At 41.8% G+C, this 20,578-nt stretch overlaps 1 protein-coding gene across 6 annotated transcripts in view; it reads right to left on the bottom strand.

The window, feature by feature from the left end:
* The window catches only part of Tbc1d1 (TBC1 domain family member 1), a 214,402-nt gene that overhangs the window by 135,391 nt on the left and 58,433 nt on the right, over positions 1-20,578 (bottom strand). The gene's annotated exons all lie outside the window — the stretch shown is intronic.

Genomic DNA, 20,578 nt, shown 5'->3' with positions numbered 1-20,578 from the left:
ATAAATTAATCTCAGAAGTGACATCCCAGCACTTCTGCTGTGTTCTGTTCCTTCGGAGTCTGTTCCACATGGGGAGGTTACCCAGGGCATGAATATCAAAAGGAGAGGATCCTGGGGGTATGAGTCCTCATTTTCCCCTTCTTCCAGGTAGGCATCGGAACCATAAAGGCACAGGGAAAATCGAAAGTGATATCCCAATAAAGGCTCTGAGTAACTGAAAGAGGCCTTAGGAGCATCTTAAGGAAGGGCAGTCCCTTGATTCTTCTAAGCACTGATGCTTAAAGCTCCCCTAAAGATCACTAAGAGGTGGAGAAGGGGAGTGTTTGAAATCATTTAGCCAGATCTCCTGTTACCACATCACTTTCTCAAGCAAATAGAAGACATGAAGGCTAAGAGTGTCATTAAAGTAAGAAGCCTTCTGGCCTCTAGCACCTTACTACTTAAGGTGTGGCCCATGGCCTCCATATCAACAGGCAATTTGATGGAAACCTGAATCTCAGGCCCTGCCCTAATCCAGACCTTTTGATTCAGGAATTTTCAACTTTTCAAGATTCCTGCTATGACATTATGATACACTTTTTTTGGTTTTTGCCCATCACTCCCTCCCCAAAGCAGGCCATAGAACTAGAATTTCCTGTAATCCCAGCAACTCAGGAGGTTGAGGCAGGAGAATTACAAGTTTAAGGCCAGACTTGGCTACTGAGTGAGGCCCTAAACAACTTAGTAAGACCCTAAAATAAAAACTAAAAAGGGCTGCACCCTGGGCACAATGGTGCACACCTGTAATCCCAGCAGCTCAGGAGGCTGAAACAGGAGGATCGTGAGTTCAAAGACAGTTTCAGCAATGGAGAGGTGCTTAGCAACTCGGTGGGACCCTGTCTCTAAATAAAATACAAAATAGGGCTGAGGATGTGGCTGGTGGTCGAGTGCCCCTGAGTTTAATCCCCAGTACCGCCCCCCCCCAAAAAAAAGGTGGCCAGGGTTATGGCTCAGTACAACCCCCCTGCGTTCAATCTCTAGTACCAAAAAAAGAAGGGGGGGATGTAGGGGTTGAATATGTGTTTAGGTGATACAGTCTTGCCTAGCATGTGTGAGGCCTTGATTCAGTCCCCAGTACCACACACAAAAAGAAAAAGAAACTAGAATTTGTTTTCTGCAAAGCAGGTTATAGTCATGAAAATGCTAATATTCCCCCACCTGTCTTGGAGTTGGCCACTCATTATCTTAATGGCCTACCTTTGCCCAATAGCAGGTCATAAGGTCCTCCTCATTCCAGAGGGACCTGCTCCCATGCCCTGGAGGAAAGAATGGGGCACAGAAAGGCCAAGAAAAATGCTGAAACACACAGGCCTTGTGGGTTTCTCACTTCCCTGGCCCCAAATCTATTAGCAATCATGCCTATGCAATGCAGCCTCCATAAAAACCCAAAGGACAGCATCCAGGGAGCTTTTGGACAGCAGAATATATGGAAGTTTCTGAAAGTGGCACGCCCAGCACTCGCTGGGCTTGGGAACTCCATTCCCCTTCTTCCACATCTCACCCTGTGCATCCCTCCATCTGTATCCTTTGTGATATCCCTCATAATAAACCAGTAAATGTGTTTCCCAGAGTTCTGCCAGCCACTAAAGCAAATTAATCAAACCTGAGGAGGAGGTTGTGGGAACCCTGAGTTATAGCAGGTAAGTCAGAAGCACAGGGGAAAATAACCTGGGACTTCAAAATGGGCATCTAATGCAGCAGAGGGGGCAGCCTTGGGGATAAAGCCCCCAACCACTAGGATCTGATGTTTTTCTTCAGGTGGATAATGTAAGAACTGAATTGGAATAAAGGACACCCAGCTGGGGTCCATTGCTGCAGAAATGACTGCTTACTTGCTAGTGGGGAGAAGGCCTCACACCTTCTGAGGCCACCTGAGTTTCCTGTGTTGACTGTGGTGTGAAAGCAGAAAAAAGAAAGGCAGTTTAGCCAGGCGCAGTGGCACACGCCTGTAATCCCAGAGCTCAGGAGGCTGAAACAGGAGGATCCTGAGTTCAAAGACAGCTTCAGCAATGGAGAGGTGCTTAGCAAATCAGTGAGACCCTGTCTCTAAATAAAATACAAAATAGGGCTGAGGATGTGGCTAGTGGTTGAGTGCCCCTGAGTTCAATCCCCAGTTCCAAAAAGGTGGTGGAGGCAGTTTGCTTTTTCACTAATATGTGAGATTCACTGACATTGGTCTTTAAAAAAAAAATGATAATAAATTATTGACCAACACCCCCTTGGGATGGTGTGAACCAGCTCAGCTAGAGAGAGACCTGGAAAGTCTGGACGTGAGTGGACGGAGCAGCAAGGACCAGACTGCACAAGTTGAACCCGTGACTAGCATCATCATACCCATTACACCAGCCCCCAAACTGAGCTCTCCAAAAATGCCCAGACCCTAGACAGCCCAGGGGAGAGGCTAAAAGGCCCCAGAATTAGCTAAAGAAGTTTCAAGTACCTGGAATTGACTGAGGTAAGTTTTCTGCCACATTAGGGAGGAAAGCCACAAAAGAGAGATTAAACTAAATTTAGGAGAATGGAAAACTATATTACTTGAAAAAAAAATTAAAATCTGACCAAATCCTGAATGTAACAGTATAACAGGTGTGTTTCACCTGCACACATACCGTGAAATAGAGACATGAAGGCCGCATTGTTTCATTCCAGAACCAGGACTGGGCAGGTAGCTCAGTGGCAGATTTGCCTAGCATGCACGAGCCCCAGTACTGCAAAAAACAAAAAATTGGATCCAGAAATGACTGCAGTACCCCTTCAGAGTAGAGACTCGACCTGGCTTGAACTTGTTTGAAGTTTACGTATGTATCTTTTAGGTTCATACAGGTCTTCCTCAGATCCAGGTCTCCTGTCTCAATCCAGAAGTGGGTAGAATCACTCCTTTCATGGGAAGGTAGAGGTCTTGACAATAATTTATGCAGCTTTAACACCCTGGGGGCAGGTACCGGGAATTGAACTCAGGGGCACTCAACTAATAAGCCACATCCCAGGCCCTATTTTGTATTTTATTTAGTGGCAGGGTCTCATTGAGTTACTCAGCGCATCGCCATTGCTGAGGCTGGCTTTGAACTTGTGATCCTCCTGCCTCAGCCTCCTGAGCTGCTGGGATTAAAGGCGTGTGCCACTGTGCCCAGCTCAAGGTCCTATTTTAATTTACTGCTAAAATGTAGCTTGTCCGTCACATTGCACAAAGAAATTCTGTTATAATCTGGAATTTCATTAAAGAGAAACTGATTGCATCAGATAATCTAAGTGATATGACACCTAAATAAAATAATTTTCCTTAAAAAGCACTCTTCCTACCATCTGAAAAATGTATCCTTCCTTCCAGAAACTGTGTATTCTCCCATGAAAGGACTACATATATACCAGGCAACAGTCATTTTTAACAGCTCCCAGGGGATTTTTAGGCAGTGCAGCCAGAATTGGGAATTTCTACAAACAGAATAATCATTGCTCAAAGATACTGATGGCTCCCAGCCATGACAATTTAGTTGTCACCTGTAATGCAGGAGCTGGTTAGGGGAGAGGTGAAGCAGATGATCTGGCTGCTTTGGGGTAAGGTCAAATTCTGAGACCTCAGAGGACAGGAAGGTTACTTAAATGTGTGAGAGAGGACCAGGTATGAGGCCATAAAGATTGAAAGAACAGTGACACCTTGGAGAATGTATGTTCAATTATTAATACACTCTGCCCAGCCAAGCAAAATGTGTCAATCAATTAAATTCAGCCCGAGAAGTCATTATTGGTATTGACCTCTGGGTCTCCTTAAAGTTTGGATCAGATATATGATATATAACATATCATATGAATATATATATATATATATCATCATATATATTCTAATAAAGTATTCTGATTATCAGTCTATGAGGAATCACTTCCATAGTTTTAGATTCTTTATTTAAATATGTATGTGTGTGTGGTTCCCCTGTGGAGAGCAACAGGCTATTCAAATGGAACTGCAGAGCTCTAAACACAACAGCATCCCTACAGAAAAGCCAAGGCTGCTGCTTTCTAAATGACTCTAAAAGGATGCTTGACCATCCCACCTCCTCAGTTTTCCTAAGACATTAAGGGCAGACTTTAAAAGGTGTGGCAGTGCGTAGGGGCAGGACTGGAAGAGCTGCTTCATACTAAGTCTTACCCTACCCTCCAAATAAATCCAGATGCTCCTGCCCAGCTCTTCTGCCCAAGTTCCTCTTTTGAGGAGGAACTAGAAGCAAGGACAGCAAAATGATCTGAGAACTAAGGCGATGGCAGACAGGCTGCCCTCCACCAACTCAAACATGAAGAACAGGGAGGTGGGAGACCATACAAACGCATGACCTCACCAGGCAAACCCCTTCCTCCCCACCATGAGACCTGGTTAAAAATAGACCCATTGTAATGTAACTCAGCAAGGAAATTCAACTGAGTTTCAAGTGAATCAGAGCCACTTGGCAACTCATCAGAAATTTACTCAGTTCACAAATATGAATATTAATTAGCACCTATTGTGAAAGCCACCTGGTCCCTATAGAGAATAATAGTAGAGGTGAGGCAGATGGACCTAAATCCTGCCCTCGATTTCTGGATGGTACACTCCTGTAATCACAGCAGCTCAGGAAGCTGAGGTAGAAGGATCACGAGTTCAAAGCCAGCCTCAGCAACTGAGCAGGGTCCTAAGCAACTCAGCGAGACCCTATCTCTGAATAAAATTTTAAAAGGGCTACGGAGCTGGGCGTGGAAGCACACACCACTAATTCCAGTAGCTTGGGAGGCTGAGGCAGGAGGATCACAAGTTCCAAGTCAGCTTCAGCAAAAGCAAGGCACTAAGCAACTCAATGAGACCCTGTCTCTAAATAAAATACAAAACAGGGCTGGGGATGTGACTCAGTGGTTAAATGTTCCTGAGTTTAATCCCTGGTATCAAAACAAACAAACAAAAAGCACTGAAGATGTGGCTCAGTGGTAAAGCATCTATGAGTTCAATTCCTGGTATATATGTAGTTGGGTAGTGTATAGTCATTGTTTACAAGCTTAAAAGTTTGTTTCCAGAAAAGAAGATTTTGTTTTCTGTTTTTTGGTTTTGTTTTGTTAAAGATAATATCAAGTATAGAAAACCTAAGACTGAAAATCCCTCTGTGTGAACTAAAAACATGCATGGAAAACTTGTCTATGAGCCAGGCACAGTGTTGCATACCTGTAATCTCAGCAACTTGGGAGGTTGAAATAGGAGGATGGAAAGTTTGAGGCTAGCCTTAGCAACTTAGTGAACTTAGCAAGACCCTAAGCTACTTAGCAAGACCCTGTCTCAAAATTAAAAAAAAAAAATTAAAAAAAGGTCTGGGGATGTAGCTCAGTGGTAAAGTGTACCTGGGTTCAAAATCTAGTACTAAAGAAATTAAGACAAAAACAAAAAAACTTGCCCATGAATGTTTACAGAAGTATGATCAATAACAACCATGAAGAGGAAACAACCCAAAGTCTTTCAAATGATGAATGGATAAACAATATGTGGTAGATGCATACAATGGAATATTATTTAACTGTGAAAATAAATGAAGTACTGATACATGTCTCAACACAGATGAGCATAGAATACATTATGTTACTTGAAATAAGCTAGTCACAAAAGACTATATATTGCAACTTTCCTTTATACAAAATGCGTAGTATAGGCAGATCTATAGAGACAGAAAGCAGATTAGTGGATGCCTAGGACTGGAGTGGGAAGAAAATGAAGAGAGACTGCAACTGGGTACTAGGTTTCTTTTTGCAGTAATGAAAATGTTTGGGGGGATTAAGATAGGTGCTGGTTGTACAACTTTGTGAACATACTAAAAACCAAAATTTTATGTTATGTGACTCATATCTCAATTTCAAAAATCCCTCTAGGGGATAATAGCTGAACAATTTGGGGTGTGTTAATTCCCTGAATCTTTATCATAATAGAATCTACACTTAACAGAGCTGGGTTTAGGATTAAATGAGTTGATGCACTTAGAACATTGAACCTAAATGCTGGTACTCACTAGGTACTCAGCAAACATTAGCTTTAATGTCCGTGGAGGTGGTGGTAGCATTGGTTGCTATTGAAGCAATGATGGGTATGATAAGTTTTAAACATAGAAGCAGAACAGAACTAGAGGCCTCAAGTTCAGAGCCGGTTTTACAAACATTCAAAATATGACAAGAGAAACAAGATCAAAGAGGAGATTGTGTGTTAGCCAGAACTAACTCCAGGATGGGGAGGCCTCCGGGACATCTCTGGATATTTTCCTCTCCCTTTTTATGAGTTGCTATGTCTAGCAACAAGACTGTTCTGTTTGCTACTTTCACTCCATAAGCCAAGCTGTGAATCATCCAAGTTTCTCTGGTAAATTCCTACCATTCAAGCTGAGCAGAGACCTGGTGTGCACAAGCGTCACTAGCCTCCCTGACTTTGGCAGCTCAGAAATTCTTCCCCAGGCCAGGGACCCTGCTTCCTCACACTATGACCCCCATTTTCTCCTGTCCCATTCCTTAGCCCTTCCTCTCCACACCACTGGCTTTCTCTCAAGGACACACCCAAACTCACTTTTTAAGTTATGCCACAGTCAAAATGGAGTCTTCCAGGAAGCCAGACTGAGTCCTTCAAAATCAGCTTCTGAGCAAAAATCACAATACCTTTATTTATTTTTATTTATTTGTATGTGAGCAGACATTGCTCAATAAATTGCTGAATAAAGGAGAGAGAAAGAGTAGGGGCGGGGAAAGTGGAGGGACAAATTTGGTGAGGATTTATTTGGGGGTAGGGCGTAAGTTCAGGGGATTACCTAAAGAACACTGCACAGTTTGAGTATTGTTTATCCAAAATGTTTGAAACCAGAAGAGTTTTGGATTTCAGATTTAATGAGATATTTCAGGGATGGAACCCAAGTCTGAACACGAAATTCCTATGTTTCATATGTACCTTATATACATAGCCTAAAGGCAACCTTACGCAATAGTTTTAGAATACCTGTATTTGACTGTGTCTGGTCACATGGGTCAGGTGTGGAATTTTCCGCCTGTGGAGTCATGCTGGTACTTAAAAGGTTGTCAACTTTTCAAAGCAGTTCAGATTTGGGATTTTGAAATTAGGGATGCTGAACCTATACTTTGATATAGCATGTCCCCATTTACATTAAGGTCTCTAATTTTATATTTTGATTTGTGTGTTAAATTGTAGCTTCTTGTTAGCTAGAACAATAGCAAGCAAATTTAATAAGAACATTTCTAGTGGCTCCAGACACCATCCCTAAATTATCCAAAAGTCTTGTAAAATTAAAAGCTGGCTGCAGCCCAACAAGAAATACTAGGAAGAATGAAGGGGAACCATTTGAATTTGTCACTCCAGAGAAGACAAAACAGTCACGAACACCTGGAGAATAAAATTCACACCAGTTTTGAGATGCCTTGTTTCTCCACGCAAGCAAAAAAGTCTTGCTGAAATGGAAACATACTTCATGACACAAATTTATCCCTTCAATTAAAACAATCTACTCATTAAAATGCTTGTGGCATTTCAAAACCAGCCATATTATTATATTTTGTGATTTAAACATCTGTTCTCAATGTTTTGTTTAATATGTATAGTAAGTGTGTTCACTTTGTAGCTTATAAGACAGTCCCAAAATAGAAACAGCATTATCTATTTTTAGCTCAGTCTATAAAGTTTAAACAAATAATCTTTCCAAAGCACTGTACAGATGTTTCAAATTCATGGAAAAATCCAGCAGTAATGAGCTCATAAAAGAAAACAGTAAAAATTTAGAGTCAAGATTTTGACATCCACACCCTGTGTTATAACTAAACATAGGCACTTAGCTTTAAACTCAGACATTTTACTGAAATTTATAATGAAAACATTAAAAAATGTCCAATTACAAAGGACTAATCTGATCCCCCCAAAATATAACTTCTTTTCTAAACTAAAAGTTATTTTCCTCCTTAAAAGATGAGACTGATAAGGATCAATTTCTATTTCTTGATCAAATCTATTAATGAATAAAACTCTGATCCAGACTTCCTCTTTTCCTCTGCTTCCATGGTAAATCATAATTTCCTACATATTTTATAAGATGGTTGCATTTACCTTCTTTAAAAATACATATTTATTTTAGTTGTAAATGGACCTTTATTTTATTTAATTTTTTTAATATTTATTTTTTGTTGTAATTGGGCACACTACCTTTATTTTTATTTATTTATTTTTATGTGGTGCTGAGGATCGAACCCAGGGCCTCACACATGCTAGGCAAGTGCTCTACCACGAGCCACAATCCCAGCCCACCCCCCACCACTTACCTTTGATTACAGTGATTTCTTGCTTCTAAAACTTCTACTGTTTATCTAAGTCAAATTCCTTTAAAATTGCCCAGTCTTAAACACAATCAAAGCTCTTTGTGTAAGTCCCCACTCTTCAAAGTCTAAATTTTTCTGTAATAGTATGTAAGATCAGAACTACCCAGCCAGCACCTAGGAAGAATGGTGACTCTTATGTGTTTTCGACAGAGCCACCACGCTCTGCACAGGTGCACAGAACAATTTATATTTGTTTCCCTGCTGAAACCGAAGATTCTAATAAAGTGCACCAAGCCATGCACACTTGTATTTTACCAACAATCTGCTTATTCTCAGCATAATTTTCAGATGTATTAGATGATCAAATTTTCCAGAAATTAAGACACAGATGCCACATTCCTCAGTAAATGCCCCTCTGAAAAACTTTTAGGTAAAAAAGTCTTGAGTTCAACGATTAGCAAAGGAATGCATCCACTGTAAGACAAACTGTATGTGCATCCTAGTTCCTACACACAGCTAGAAAGGGATGTAACTGATCACAACCAGCTTTGACAGAAGTAATGATAGAGAAGATCCCAAAAGAAAATGGCCCCTTTTTCATCTGTGTTGGAATCTCATCTAGTTTCAAAAAAACGCTTTTATGTGGGGAGATCTGAGCCACTACTCTTCTCACCTGGAATTTTTCAAACATGATGGGGGTTATGCTCTGGGTGAAGTGAGGATAAATCCAACTACCAGATGAAGGCCAGGAGTTATCTAAAGTGTCTGATTTGCAGTTGGATTTGGGAGGCTTTCTCTCTATGAGGCAGCACTGAAGGAACACGGGACCAGGTATCCAGGTGTGAGCTTCTATCTACTGGTGATCAGCTTCGTGACCTCAGGTAATTCATGTAGCATTTCTGGTCCTGATTCCACCTTGTAAATTGTGAAGATTTGCCCATCGTGGTGGTGTACAACTGCAATCCCAGGAACTTGGAAGACAAAGGCCAGAGGATCACAAGTTTTAGGCCAGCATCAGTAACTTACTGACATCCTGTCTCAAAATAAAAAGTGGAGAGAGTTCAAAGCCAGCCTCATCAAAAGTGAGGTACTAAGTAACTCAGTGAGACCATGTCTCTAAATAAAATACAAAATAGGGCTGGGGATGTGGCCCAGGGGTTGAAAGCCCCTGAGTTCAACCCCTGATTCCCCTCCCTTCCCCTCCCCCAAAAAAGGTGGGGGCGGGAGCGGGGATGTATAGTTCCAAGATAGCGTGCCACTGGGTTCAATCTCCTATACTGCCAAAAATTGTGGAGCTTAGAGTTATAATCTCTGAGGTTCCCTCCAAGCTTCCTTCTGAATGCTGAGATATATATATGCTAAATTAAATGCCCATGATGGGGGGCTGGGATTGTGGCTCAATGGTAGTGCACTTGCCTGGCACATGTGAGGCACTGGACTAGATTCTCAGCACCACATAAAAATAAATAAGAATAAAGATATTGTGTCCATTTTTTAAAAAAATGCCCATGATGGGCGTGGGTCTGGCAGCATTAGCTCAGGGTCAAGGTGGAATTAAATATGCTTGTTCATTGATCTCAAGGTCATATTGTGGGAAGACACCAAAGCTCTGTAAGAATGAATGCCGTCTCCAAGGTCACAGTCAAGAAGAAAGCAATGTCCACTGAGCACTTGACCACGTTTATATGGTCATTAATCTGCACAATCCTAGGAGGTTAGAGAAATGATTATAGTAATAGAACATAATGAGCAGTGAGTGCTTTCTATCTGCCAGACACCACTAAACCCAGAAAACCCCTGGATGGCAACCACTGTGCCCCAGGCATTGTTCTAACATCCAGAAGCAGGAAGTAGGGAGTGTGATGACTTATTCAGATGGGGAAACTGAGCCTTCATCTGGGAAAGGGCCCAAGCAGGATTCAGACGCAGGGCATTGCCAATTTAACCACTTTAACTTATTGTCCTGATTATTATCTCAAAATGCTGCTGCAAGGTATTATTTATTCTGTTTTGATTTCTGGATTCAGAAAGGTAAGATAATTCACTCAAGGTCACGCCTGCATAGAGCTTTGGTAGAGCCAAAGCTGGCCGTGCACCTTGCAGCGGTTCCATGTGCCACATCCTAACTGCTATAGGATCTGCACGGAGGGCTGTAGGGTTTTGTGCTCCAAGATTTAGGGGAATCTGACATGGCCAAGAATCATTCTCAAATCATTCACCAGGCTCTGGAAGCTTCCAACCAGAGCAGCTTCTTCAGGGAAGGAGTTTGGCCTCTCACATGAGCCTGGAGGGTTGAGCCAATACTAGCCAGACTTAATAAATGGAGGTGGGCTCGAAATGACAACAGATTCAAATGAATAAACGAGAGATGAAAGAAGGGGGGAGGAAGAGGGAAAAGAAGTGAGTCCACTTTGGGTTTGAGGCAGCAGGCCCCTTCCCAGGGGGAAAGGCAGGCCAGAAGCTGGGAAGAAGGAAATGAGGCCTGCCTCAAGCTGCCCAGGGAGGCTGTAAGCCCGATGACCTGAACCCAGCACAAGATAAGGACTGAGCTTCTGGGCTTGAGGAAGGCAGGAGAAGTAGTTTTCCCTGTGAAAAGCTGGCCTGGGATAGGCTGGGGGACCCTGATCTCCCAGTGACCAGGAAATTTGGTTTGTATGTGGTTTGGCCCCTGCCCAAACCTAACGGGAACCTGATTCTTCAGTTAGATATGTTGATGGATCTAGGACAAGATTTAAATCACCTTACACAAAGCATATCACCCCTCTCCTCTCTAGCTGTGAGACCAGGGCTGAAGGCTGGTAGAATCCAAGAAAGAGGCACACCACCCCTGAGTCAGTGATTGACTGCTTAATGGTCCCATTCACCATGTGGGGACTTCACATAGCCAACCCTGGCACTGTGTGCATAGTGCTGAGCTTAAGCCCCTTTAGTTTCTACTTTAATTATTCATCAGTCATTTACTAAAGATCACTGCACATCACTGCACACTCATGCAACAGTACACATGCCACCTGCCCCTAAAGGATCAACTTATGATCTAAGGAGCTCATACAGCAAGTCAACAGGAAATGGCACAACGGGTGATAATTGCAGGAAGGAGGAGAAGGAGTGCTATGAAGGCACACCCAGAAGGCCCCTGTCCCAACATCAGCAACCCTACAAGATGGCCTGGGCACATGTACAAGCACCCAAATGCCAAGTAGAAATTAACCACTTGAGATGAAAGAGGAGACAGATTATTCCTAACTATAAAGGACCAGAATCTGATGCTGGACTTTTCATTACAGCATACTTGTTTTCTAAGTTTTTTTTTTTAATTGTAACGTATTTCCTGCCAAATTAAATAACATATGACAGATACACATTGCTGGGTCCAAATACATATACATATATATGTGTGTGTGTGTGTGTGTGTGTGTTTTATACTGGGGATTGAACCCAAGGGCATTCAACCACTGAGTCACACCCCCAGCCCTTTTCTGTATTTTATTTAGAGACAGGGTCTTGCTAAGTTGCTTAGAGCCTTGCTAAGTTGCTGAGGCTGGCTTTGAATTCATCATCCTCCTGCCTCAACCTCCCAAGCCACTAAGATTACAAGCATGCACCACCACACCCGGCTAAGAACATTTATATTTTTAGCAGAGGCCATAACACCACCCTTATAGTTGTCTCCTTGTTCACGTGTCCATTTGCTGGGTGTCTTAGTCTGGGCTGTTTTATCAAATTTCCATAGACTAGAGGCTTAAACAACAAACATTTCTCACAGCTCTAGAGACCAGGAAGTCCAAGATCAAGGTGCCAGGAGACCCAGTGTCCACTAAGATCTGCTTCCTGGTTTGCACACAGCTGCCTTTTTGTATCCTTGTGTGGTAGAGAGAATAGGGAGGGGGAGAGGAAACAAGCTCTCCTGTGTTTGTTCTTATAAAGGCACTAATCCCAGCAAGAGGACTCCACTCTCATGATCTAGTTAACCTCCAGAAGGCCAATAATACCAATCCATTAGGGATTATTGTTTCAACATTTAGATCGAAGGGACACAAACATGCAGTCCATGACTCTGAGTTAAGGATATTCACATCTTTGACTTGACTCCCCATGACCTTATCAATTCGTATTCCCACTGGCGGTGACTGCATTCCTGTTCCCTCACCAAGAGGGATGGTCTCAAACTCTGAAGTTTTGCAATTCAAATGGACATGGAATGCTATTTTCTTATTTAAATCTACCTTTCCCTGGCTGCCCACTTTTTCATATGCCCACATCTAATAGGCACTCCGCCTCCAGCTGTGTGAGCCACTGACCCAAGATAAAGATTCCTTACACATAGAAGCCAACTGCAGAATAGTGGGAACGCTAGAAAAGGGGACTTGAAGCTCATGGTGAACAAAACAGACATGGTCTCTGCCCTTGTGGGGCTTTGGGTCTAGTTAGTGGAAAACACAGGCAATAAAGCAAGTAACTTTTAAAAGATATTTTGGTGTTTATCTTAAGCTTTTATATTTAAGAAATCTTCTTTGATTTTTAAATACCATGGAAGCAAAAAGAAAAAAAATTAGGGGGAGAGACAGTCACAAAATTTTCTCTCCTTTATGGAGCAGTAGGCAGATTAGGGGTGGGATGTGCATCTTTTCTGGAGGTCAGTTCTGAGCATCCTGTGATTCAGAGGGAATCTGGAACCTTTCTGCTCATTGCCTCTGCTGGTCCATAAACAGTTACACCCAGATTGTGTTTTGTGAAGCAACAAGTCGAGAGACCTAACTACACCCACCTGCAGTAGCAGCAGTGAAACCACTAACATGCATGATGAAGACCAGTTTCTGATCTAGAAAACTCACTGAGCCTTAGGATTCACATAGCCACATAGCCCCTCAACCCCACAGGGGACCCAAACTGACACCAGACACCTGTGTCTCTGTCAAAGGTTTGAACAGAATTTGAGGCATGGACAAAAAAGTCAAATTTAAGTTTAAGATATTAGAGGCAAAATCAGAATTCATGAATATTATTTGACCAAAATGAGTGTGAGGGGCTGGGGATGTGGCTCAAGTGGTAGCCCGCTCACCTGGCATGCGTGTGGCCCGGGTTCGATCCTCAGCACCACATACCAACAAAGATGTTGTGTCCGCCGAGAACTAAAAAAATAAATATTAAAAAAATTTAAAAAAAAACAAAAACCAAAATGAGTGTGAGTTGTGTGTTCTTGCTGCAAAGATATGCCCTGTGTCTGCAGCATGCAGCTTGACTCTCAACCTTCCTTCTCTTGATTGTCTCCCCTGGCTTCCATCTGGCTCACTCTAGGCTGGGACTGCAAGATGTGGGAAGCTCTTGACCTGACCCTGGCTTTTTCCCCTTTATCCTTTGCTATTTCCTGTCTCTTGTTTTCTCTGAGGGAATAAATCATGTTCACATATCCGAAAAAGGTGGGGGCCTCATTGTAAAGGAATGTATAAGCAGGGGACAGCTGAGGGAGAATAAGGGGGGAACAAGACCCATTTATATTTAAACAGACTGTTAATAATAGTGGGAACCATTTTTGTAATAACTAACTTACATCCCTAGCACAGGGTTTGGGAGCCAGCACAGCCCCATGCGGAGAGCACGGGCCTAGCCAGGAATCTCAGCAGCACAACTTTCTATTGGCTGTGAGATTTGGAAAGTCACTTGGCATCTAAGCCCTATTTCCACATCCATAAAATAGAAGTTGTATAGGCTTTGTGAAATGATGAAGGACCTCTTAGTTAAAGTACACAGCAGCAAGACAATAAATAGCAGCTGCCTTCATAGCATTTTATAATTTATAATGTACATTTGGGGGGGGGGGCTACTGGGGATTGAACTCAGGACCTTACACACTGAGTCCCATCCGCCACCCTTTTTTAAAATTTTATTTTGAAACACAGTCTCCCTAAGTTGCCCAAGTTGGTGATGCTCCTGTCTCAGCCTCCTGAGTCTCTGGGATTATAGGTGTGCACCACCAGGCCCGATTTATAATGTACTTTTGCATACATGATTTCACTTCTTACTCAACTTTAATAAAAATTCAAGTCTTCCATTTTTTTCTAAAAGTGTCCCCATAGTTCCTCTAATTGCAGGATGGCAACATGTTTCACCCTGGCTTATCTCTTTTGTCAACTCTGATGTGTTAATAGTGGAAGATCCATCATGCAGTGTGTCTTAGTCCATTTTCTGTTGCCATAACAGGATCCCTGAGACTGAGTAGTTTATAAAGAACAGAAGTTTCTTACTGGTAATGGATCCACCATTTTACCCAGCTATTCCACTCCTTGATCTATACCCAAAAGACTTAAAAATCGCATACTATAGGGACATAGCCACATCAATGTTTATGGCAGCACAATTCACAATAGCTAAACTGTGGAACCAATTTAGATGCCCTTCAGTAGATGAATGGATAAAGAAAATATGAGATACACACACACACATACACACACACACACAGAGGAATATTATTCAGCATTAAAAGAGAATACAATCATGGCATTTGCAGGTAAATGGATGGAACTGGAGAATATAATGCAAAGTGAAATTAGCCAATCCCCAAAAAACAAATGCCAAATAATTTCTCTGATTTCAGGATGCTGATTCATAAATATGCTTCGGGGTTGGTGGTGGGAGGATTAAATGAACTCTAGATAGGGCAAAGGGGAAAAGGGGAGGGAGGGGGAGGGAAAGGGAGGGAGGGGGAATGCGGTAGGAAAGATTGTGGAATGTGATGGTCATCATTACCCTAAGTACATGTATGAAGACACAAAGGATGTGACTCTACTTTTTGCACAACCAGAGATATGAAAAATTGTGCTCTATATGTGTAATGTGAATTGTAATGCACTCCAATGTCATATATAAAAAATTAAAATTTAAACAAATAAAAGAGTAAAAAAAATGAATAGAACTTTCTTTATTCATAGTTCTAGAGGCTGGGAAGTTCCAGACTGGCCATATCTGGTAAGGGAGGGACTCATGCTGCTCTAGCTCAAGGTAAAGAGGAAGGGTGAGTGGAAAAAACATAAGGGACAGCCTCACTTTATAACAATTGGTTCTTGCAATGTGAATCCAGTTCCCTAGAATGAGAACTCACTTCCTGGGGAAAGACATTAATCCATTCATAAAGGCTCCACCCCATGACCCAGACACCTTCCAATAGGCCCACCCCACCTGCTGACACGGCTGTATTGGGGATGAAGCCATAAGCTGATTTAGCTGAGTTTTGGTGGGGACACACCATATGAGAACCATAGCACAGGGGTAAGGAGAGCCAAGAGGCCCTGTCTGGGCACATGACTAAAGGCCTCTGCCATGGGCACAGGGTACTGGAGTGTTGGAATGACTGTATACGTTGTCAACCCTATTCCAACCTAGTTTAACTTCTTGATTCACAGCAGCAAGAAGTCACTTCTGTTTCTAAGGCCTAAATAGAATTTGAAGGTAATTTTTCAGAGAGCCCTTTCAATTCAGTGATAAATACACTTTTTTCCAGCTCACTCCAGAAATCTTTAACCCATAGCCATGTTTGTGTCTGACCCTGTTTATATATGACCAGATAAAAATATACCTGTATTTTAGAGCACATGCCCAGGAGATATATATATGTATGTATATAGTATATTGTGTATATATTGTATATATATATATTGTGCGTGCATATATATATATATATATATACATACACGTATAATATGTATATATGCACACACATATATAATAATTATTACACACAGAGACACTTGTATTTAAGACCACTTTACCACCTTAAATACAATGGGCCAAAGGTATTATTAGAACTCTTATATTTAACCCAAGACAGCTAACTTGTGAGTGACAAAGCCATGACTTAGACCTGGTTTATCTATGGTTGATTTAATCACTTCATGGAGCCTGTAGCCCAAGTGCCATCAGCTGTCAGGAGGAGAATGTAAACATGTAACTTGGCAGGAGAAGGCAATAGGAAATGGAGAGACTGGGGGGGGGGGGTATGCGTCTGCCAGTCTGCAGGTGTTCCAATTCAATTGTTTTTCTTCAAACACTATACTAGACAAATTAAAAAGACAACAAAAAGCACACAAGTTTGCAGGCCACCTGTGTGCAATCCCATCCCATTACGCCACCAGCAGGCAGCAGGAACTATTGCTACTTGTCTTCTTCCAAAGTGTTTCTTTGTTATTGTTTTGCTTTTGCAGTGCTGGGCATCAAACCCAGGGCCTCATGCCTGCTGGGCAAGCACTCTACCCCTGAGCTACATCTCCAGCTCTCAAAGTGTTTAGACATATTTGTTTTCAGGAATAGCTTTAAAAAGGTTCTCTGTAACTGGAGAGAACTAATTAAAAGATATAGTTTAGTTGTCCCAAGGAAGGGACCAAGACCCATGAGGTATAAAAGTACTCAGTATAGATGAAGTGTAGAAGCGTAAAAGCAAATCCAATCCAGGAAAGTTCTCTGGAGGAGGTAGCATTTGGTCTGGCAGAGATGCTTTTCTAATTTGTGGGGGGTTTCTGTTCATTTGTTTTGTTTTTTTTGTGGTGGTGGAGATGGAACCCAGGGCCTCCCACATGCTAACCAAGCCCTCTACACTCTCAGCCTCAATGCTGTGCCATTTTGCTGGAGAGTAGAGTACAGCCTTGGAGTTAGAGGACGGAGCAGGAAGGAGCACCTGAGACCAGCGGTGGTCCAGGTTCTTGACTGCCAAGCTGAGGCCTCAGGTGTTTATTAGTTTGAGACAAAAATGACCTATGCACAGAATGAGTTTTCTAGATGAATCTGCATTGCAGCTCTTACAGAAACTTAATACGATGTGTTTTTTTTTTTTTCTTAGACAACTCCAATTCTGAAAAAGTTGTCACTACTCAGGGAAAGTAAACTTGGTCAGCATGAGTGCATCGGAGAAAAGGGGACGCAAAAACTGGCAGTGAAACCAGACACAGGGACCACCTGTGTTTCTTTGCTCTAAGTAGAGATCAACAAATGCAGAGTTAAAAAAATATATACCTATATTGGGGCTAGGGTTGTGGCTCAGTGGTAGAGTGCTTGCCTAGCATGCGGGAGATGCTGGGTTTGATTCTCATCACCACATACAAATAAATAAAAATAAAGGACCATCAACAACATTATATATATATATATAGTTTTTCTTCTGGAGTCATGTTTCCATAGGTTTCCATGAGTGACTGCTATAACGTCATCTGGCATTTTAAAATAAAATATACCAACTATAGGATATCATGAAAAACTATCATGAGATGCCTTATGAATGGAGGAACAGAATTTTCCTTTGGAAGGAAGGGAGGGGGAAAATGTAGTTTGTCAGGAAGTGTAAATCAAATGCACAAATTGATTTTCAAGAAGTAATAATGGAGAAAAACATCAATCTACTTTGAACTTTAATTTAAAAAAAAATTGGTATAGGGTCAAAAGAAATTGGAGCTTGGAGTCAGAAAGTCTATGTTGGAATCTTGACTCTCTCCCCTTATTATATATTCTCATCTACTGATCAATTTCCATCTCCAAAAGGGTAAAATTACTTATTACATTAGTGATTATAAAGGATAAAAGCATTGTATAATATCATGAACTAGTTATTCACCTAAGTCCTTCTTTTGGAGAGAAAAGGATGTGCTTGCTACCCTGTACTGCTGAGAACATGAGTCTTACACAAATATATCAGCTAGCTGGTGACAGTCTCCCAACCCAGCAAAGGATCCTGAATGTTTACACGGTCAGCTTGACCCTTCATGCAAGGCGAGGGAGGCAGAGGTCCAGACAATTTCAAACCAGATAATAATAATTTTTTATCTCTCATGTGGCATGCATTAAGTGGCATCCATGGGAGAATTCTTTACTGTCCCCACCCTGTACTGGGGATTGAATCCAGGGCCTAAAGCAAGCCAGGCAAATGCTATACCACTGAGCTACATCCCTAGCCCTTTATATTTACTTATTTTTTTCAGAGATAGGGTCTTGCCAACTTGCTCAGGCTACCCTCAAACTTGTGAAGAGGAAGGGGGAAGTTCCTTCCTTACTTTTTATAGTTCCTCAAATTTATCAGATTATAAATGGCTTTTAACTTGCTTTATTTTACATACTTTTTCAAATAAATAAAAATAAAGACTGAGTTAAAAAGAGAGGAATAAAGCTGAGCCTGGTGGTACACACTTGTAATCCCAGTGATTTGGGGGCTAAGGCAGGAGGACTGAAAGTTTAAGTCCACCTTGGCCAACTTAACCAGATTTTGTCTGAGAGGCAGGGGGAGGGGGAGATAGTTCTGTATGCACTGACATAGAAATCAGTTTGTGACACATTAAGTGGAAATATCAAGGTTATGTGTGTGTGTGTGTGTGTGTGTGTGTGTTTTAAATGCATAGATGGTTATTTTGTTAATTTTTGTGGTGCTGGGGCCTCATGAATGTCAGGCAAGAGCCACATCCCTAGCCCCATAGGCTTTTTTTTTTTTTTTCAAAGTCACTAGTATCAGAGAACTGAGTGAGTCATCCTATCAAAGCCTCAAGGACATCCCTCTTCATCCTCTGCACACAGTGCCACCAGCTCGAGATCTCTGCCTCTGAGCAGCCTTCCAAATGTCCCCCTTCCTCCACTCTACCTGAGGCTGTGCTAGGTCAGTACTCATCATGTTGCACTCAGATCACTTCAAAAGTCTCCTTTCAATTCTTCATGTGGCTGGGTTTACTTCTGGAAACACAAATCTGAGATGTTGCTGTCTGGATTCCCCAATAACAACCTGGTCACATTTTTTAATATCATTATTATTTATTGATTTATTTATTTTTATGCAGTGCTGAGGATGGAACCCAGTGCCTCACAGATGCTAGGCAAGTGCTCTGCCACTCAGCCACAACTGCAGCCCCTATGTCCATTCTTGTCATGCCTTCCAAGATCCTTCCAAATCTGGCCTCAACCTGCCTGTGGCAGATACTGATTCCTATCTACTAATGCACCCCCCATTTCCTCTTTACTACAGAACCCTAATATTGTTCAGACAATGGACAGAGTTCCTTGATCCGTTAGCCCCACAGGCTGCTCCTTAGCTGGCACACAGAAGAAAATCAATTGTTTTACCTGAATGAATATACCATTAGTCACGCCATCCCCCTTCCCAAAGAGTAGTCTAAAAGTCAACACATGACCCCCGTCTGGCCAAGGGGTCAGAAGAATTCTGCACCATCCTTCCTTCCGGGAACTCACTTGTGTGAGGAACCACAGCAGCATCTTGAAACTCTGAGATCACAAATGGAAAAACCAAGTCAAGAAGCTAGGATGGCAGAGTAGAATGAGGTAAGAGACTGTGTCACTGATGATGTCGATGGCCACTCTGGGACTGCTCACCTCTGGACCCTGATTTTTAAATGAGATACATGAATACCTCTATTGCCTAAACTAGATTTAATGTGCCAGTGAATTACTTATAGAACTCACTACAATGAAAATTCTGATTCAGTAGGTTTGAGGTAGGGCTTGAGAATCCAAGTTGATAACAGATAACAGGCTCCCTGGTGATATGGCCAAGCACCACATATTGAAGAACAAGGATATGAACCACTTCCTCACTGTCTACTGTCCCTTTCTACGTACCAAGACAATTATAATTATAATTATAAACACACTAACAATCCAAACTTTATTTATTTGTTTGTTAGTACCAGGGATTGAACCTAGGGGTGCTTAACCACTAAGCAACATCCCTAGTCCCTTTTTAATTTTTTTATTTGATACTGGATCTCCCTAAGCTGCTTAGGGCCTCACTAAGTTGCTGAGGTTGACTTTAAACTTGCAATCCTCCTACTTCAGCCTCCCAAACCACTAGGACTACTGGCATGCACCACCACAACCAGCTTGAACTTTTTGATATATACAAATAGCATCCTGGGCTTGGTTTAGTTTTAATCCTCCTTAGAAAGAGCTATAAGTTTCTGTAGATTTTATCACTATTTTACACATCCCTCCACCTTGGTCTCTTTTTCACTGGTCCTTTGTATTTGCATTTTTCCTAAGAATCGTTTCTACAGTCTTTCCTTCAAGTCATTATTCAATAATTATAGTGACATGCTTAATGGGCAAAATGATTTTGAAAGACCTCAAACAATAGCAAAATTACCGAATTCCTAGTAGATTTTATGTATTACATGATATAAATGGTTGTGTTCCATTTCAGTAATGTGGGAATTAAAAACTATCACCAGGAATGACATGCAGATGCCTATCC

The sequence above is a fragment of the Ictidomys tridecemlineatus genome, chromosome 9 (assembly GCF_052094955.1).
Source record: "Ictidomys tridecemlineatus isolate mIctTri1 chromosome 9, mIctTri1.hap1, whole genome shotgun sequence".
Lineage (NCBI taxonomy): Eukaryota > Metazoa > Chordata > Mammalia > Rodentia > Sciuridae > Ictidomys > Ictidomys tridecemlineatus.
The sequence above is the reverse complement of the archived record's forward strand: the minus strand, read 5'-3'. Positions and strand labels throughout refer to the sequence as shown.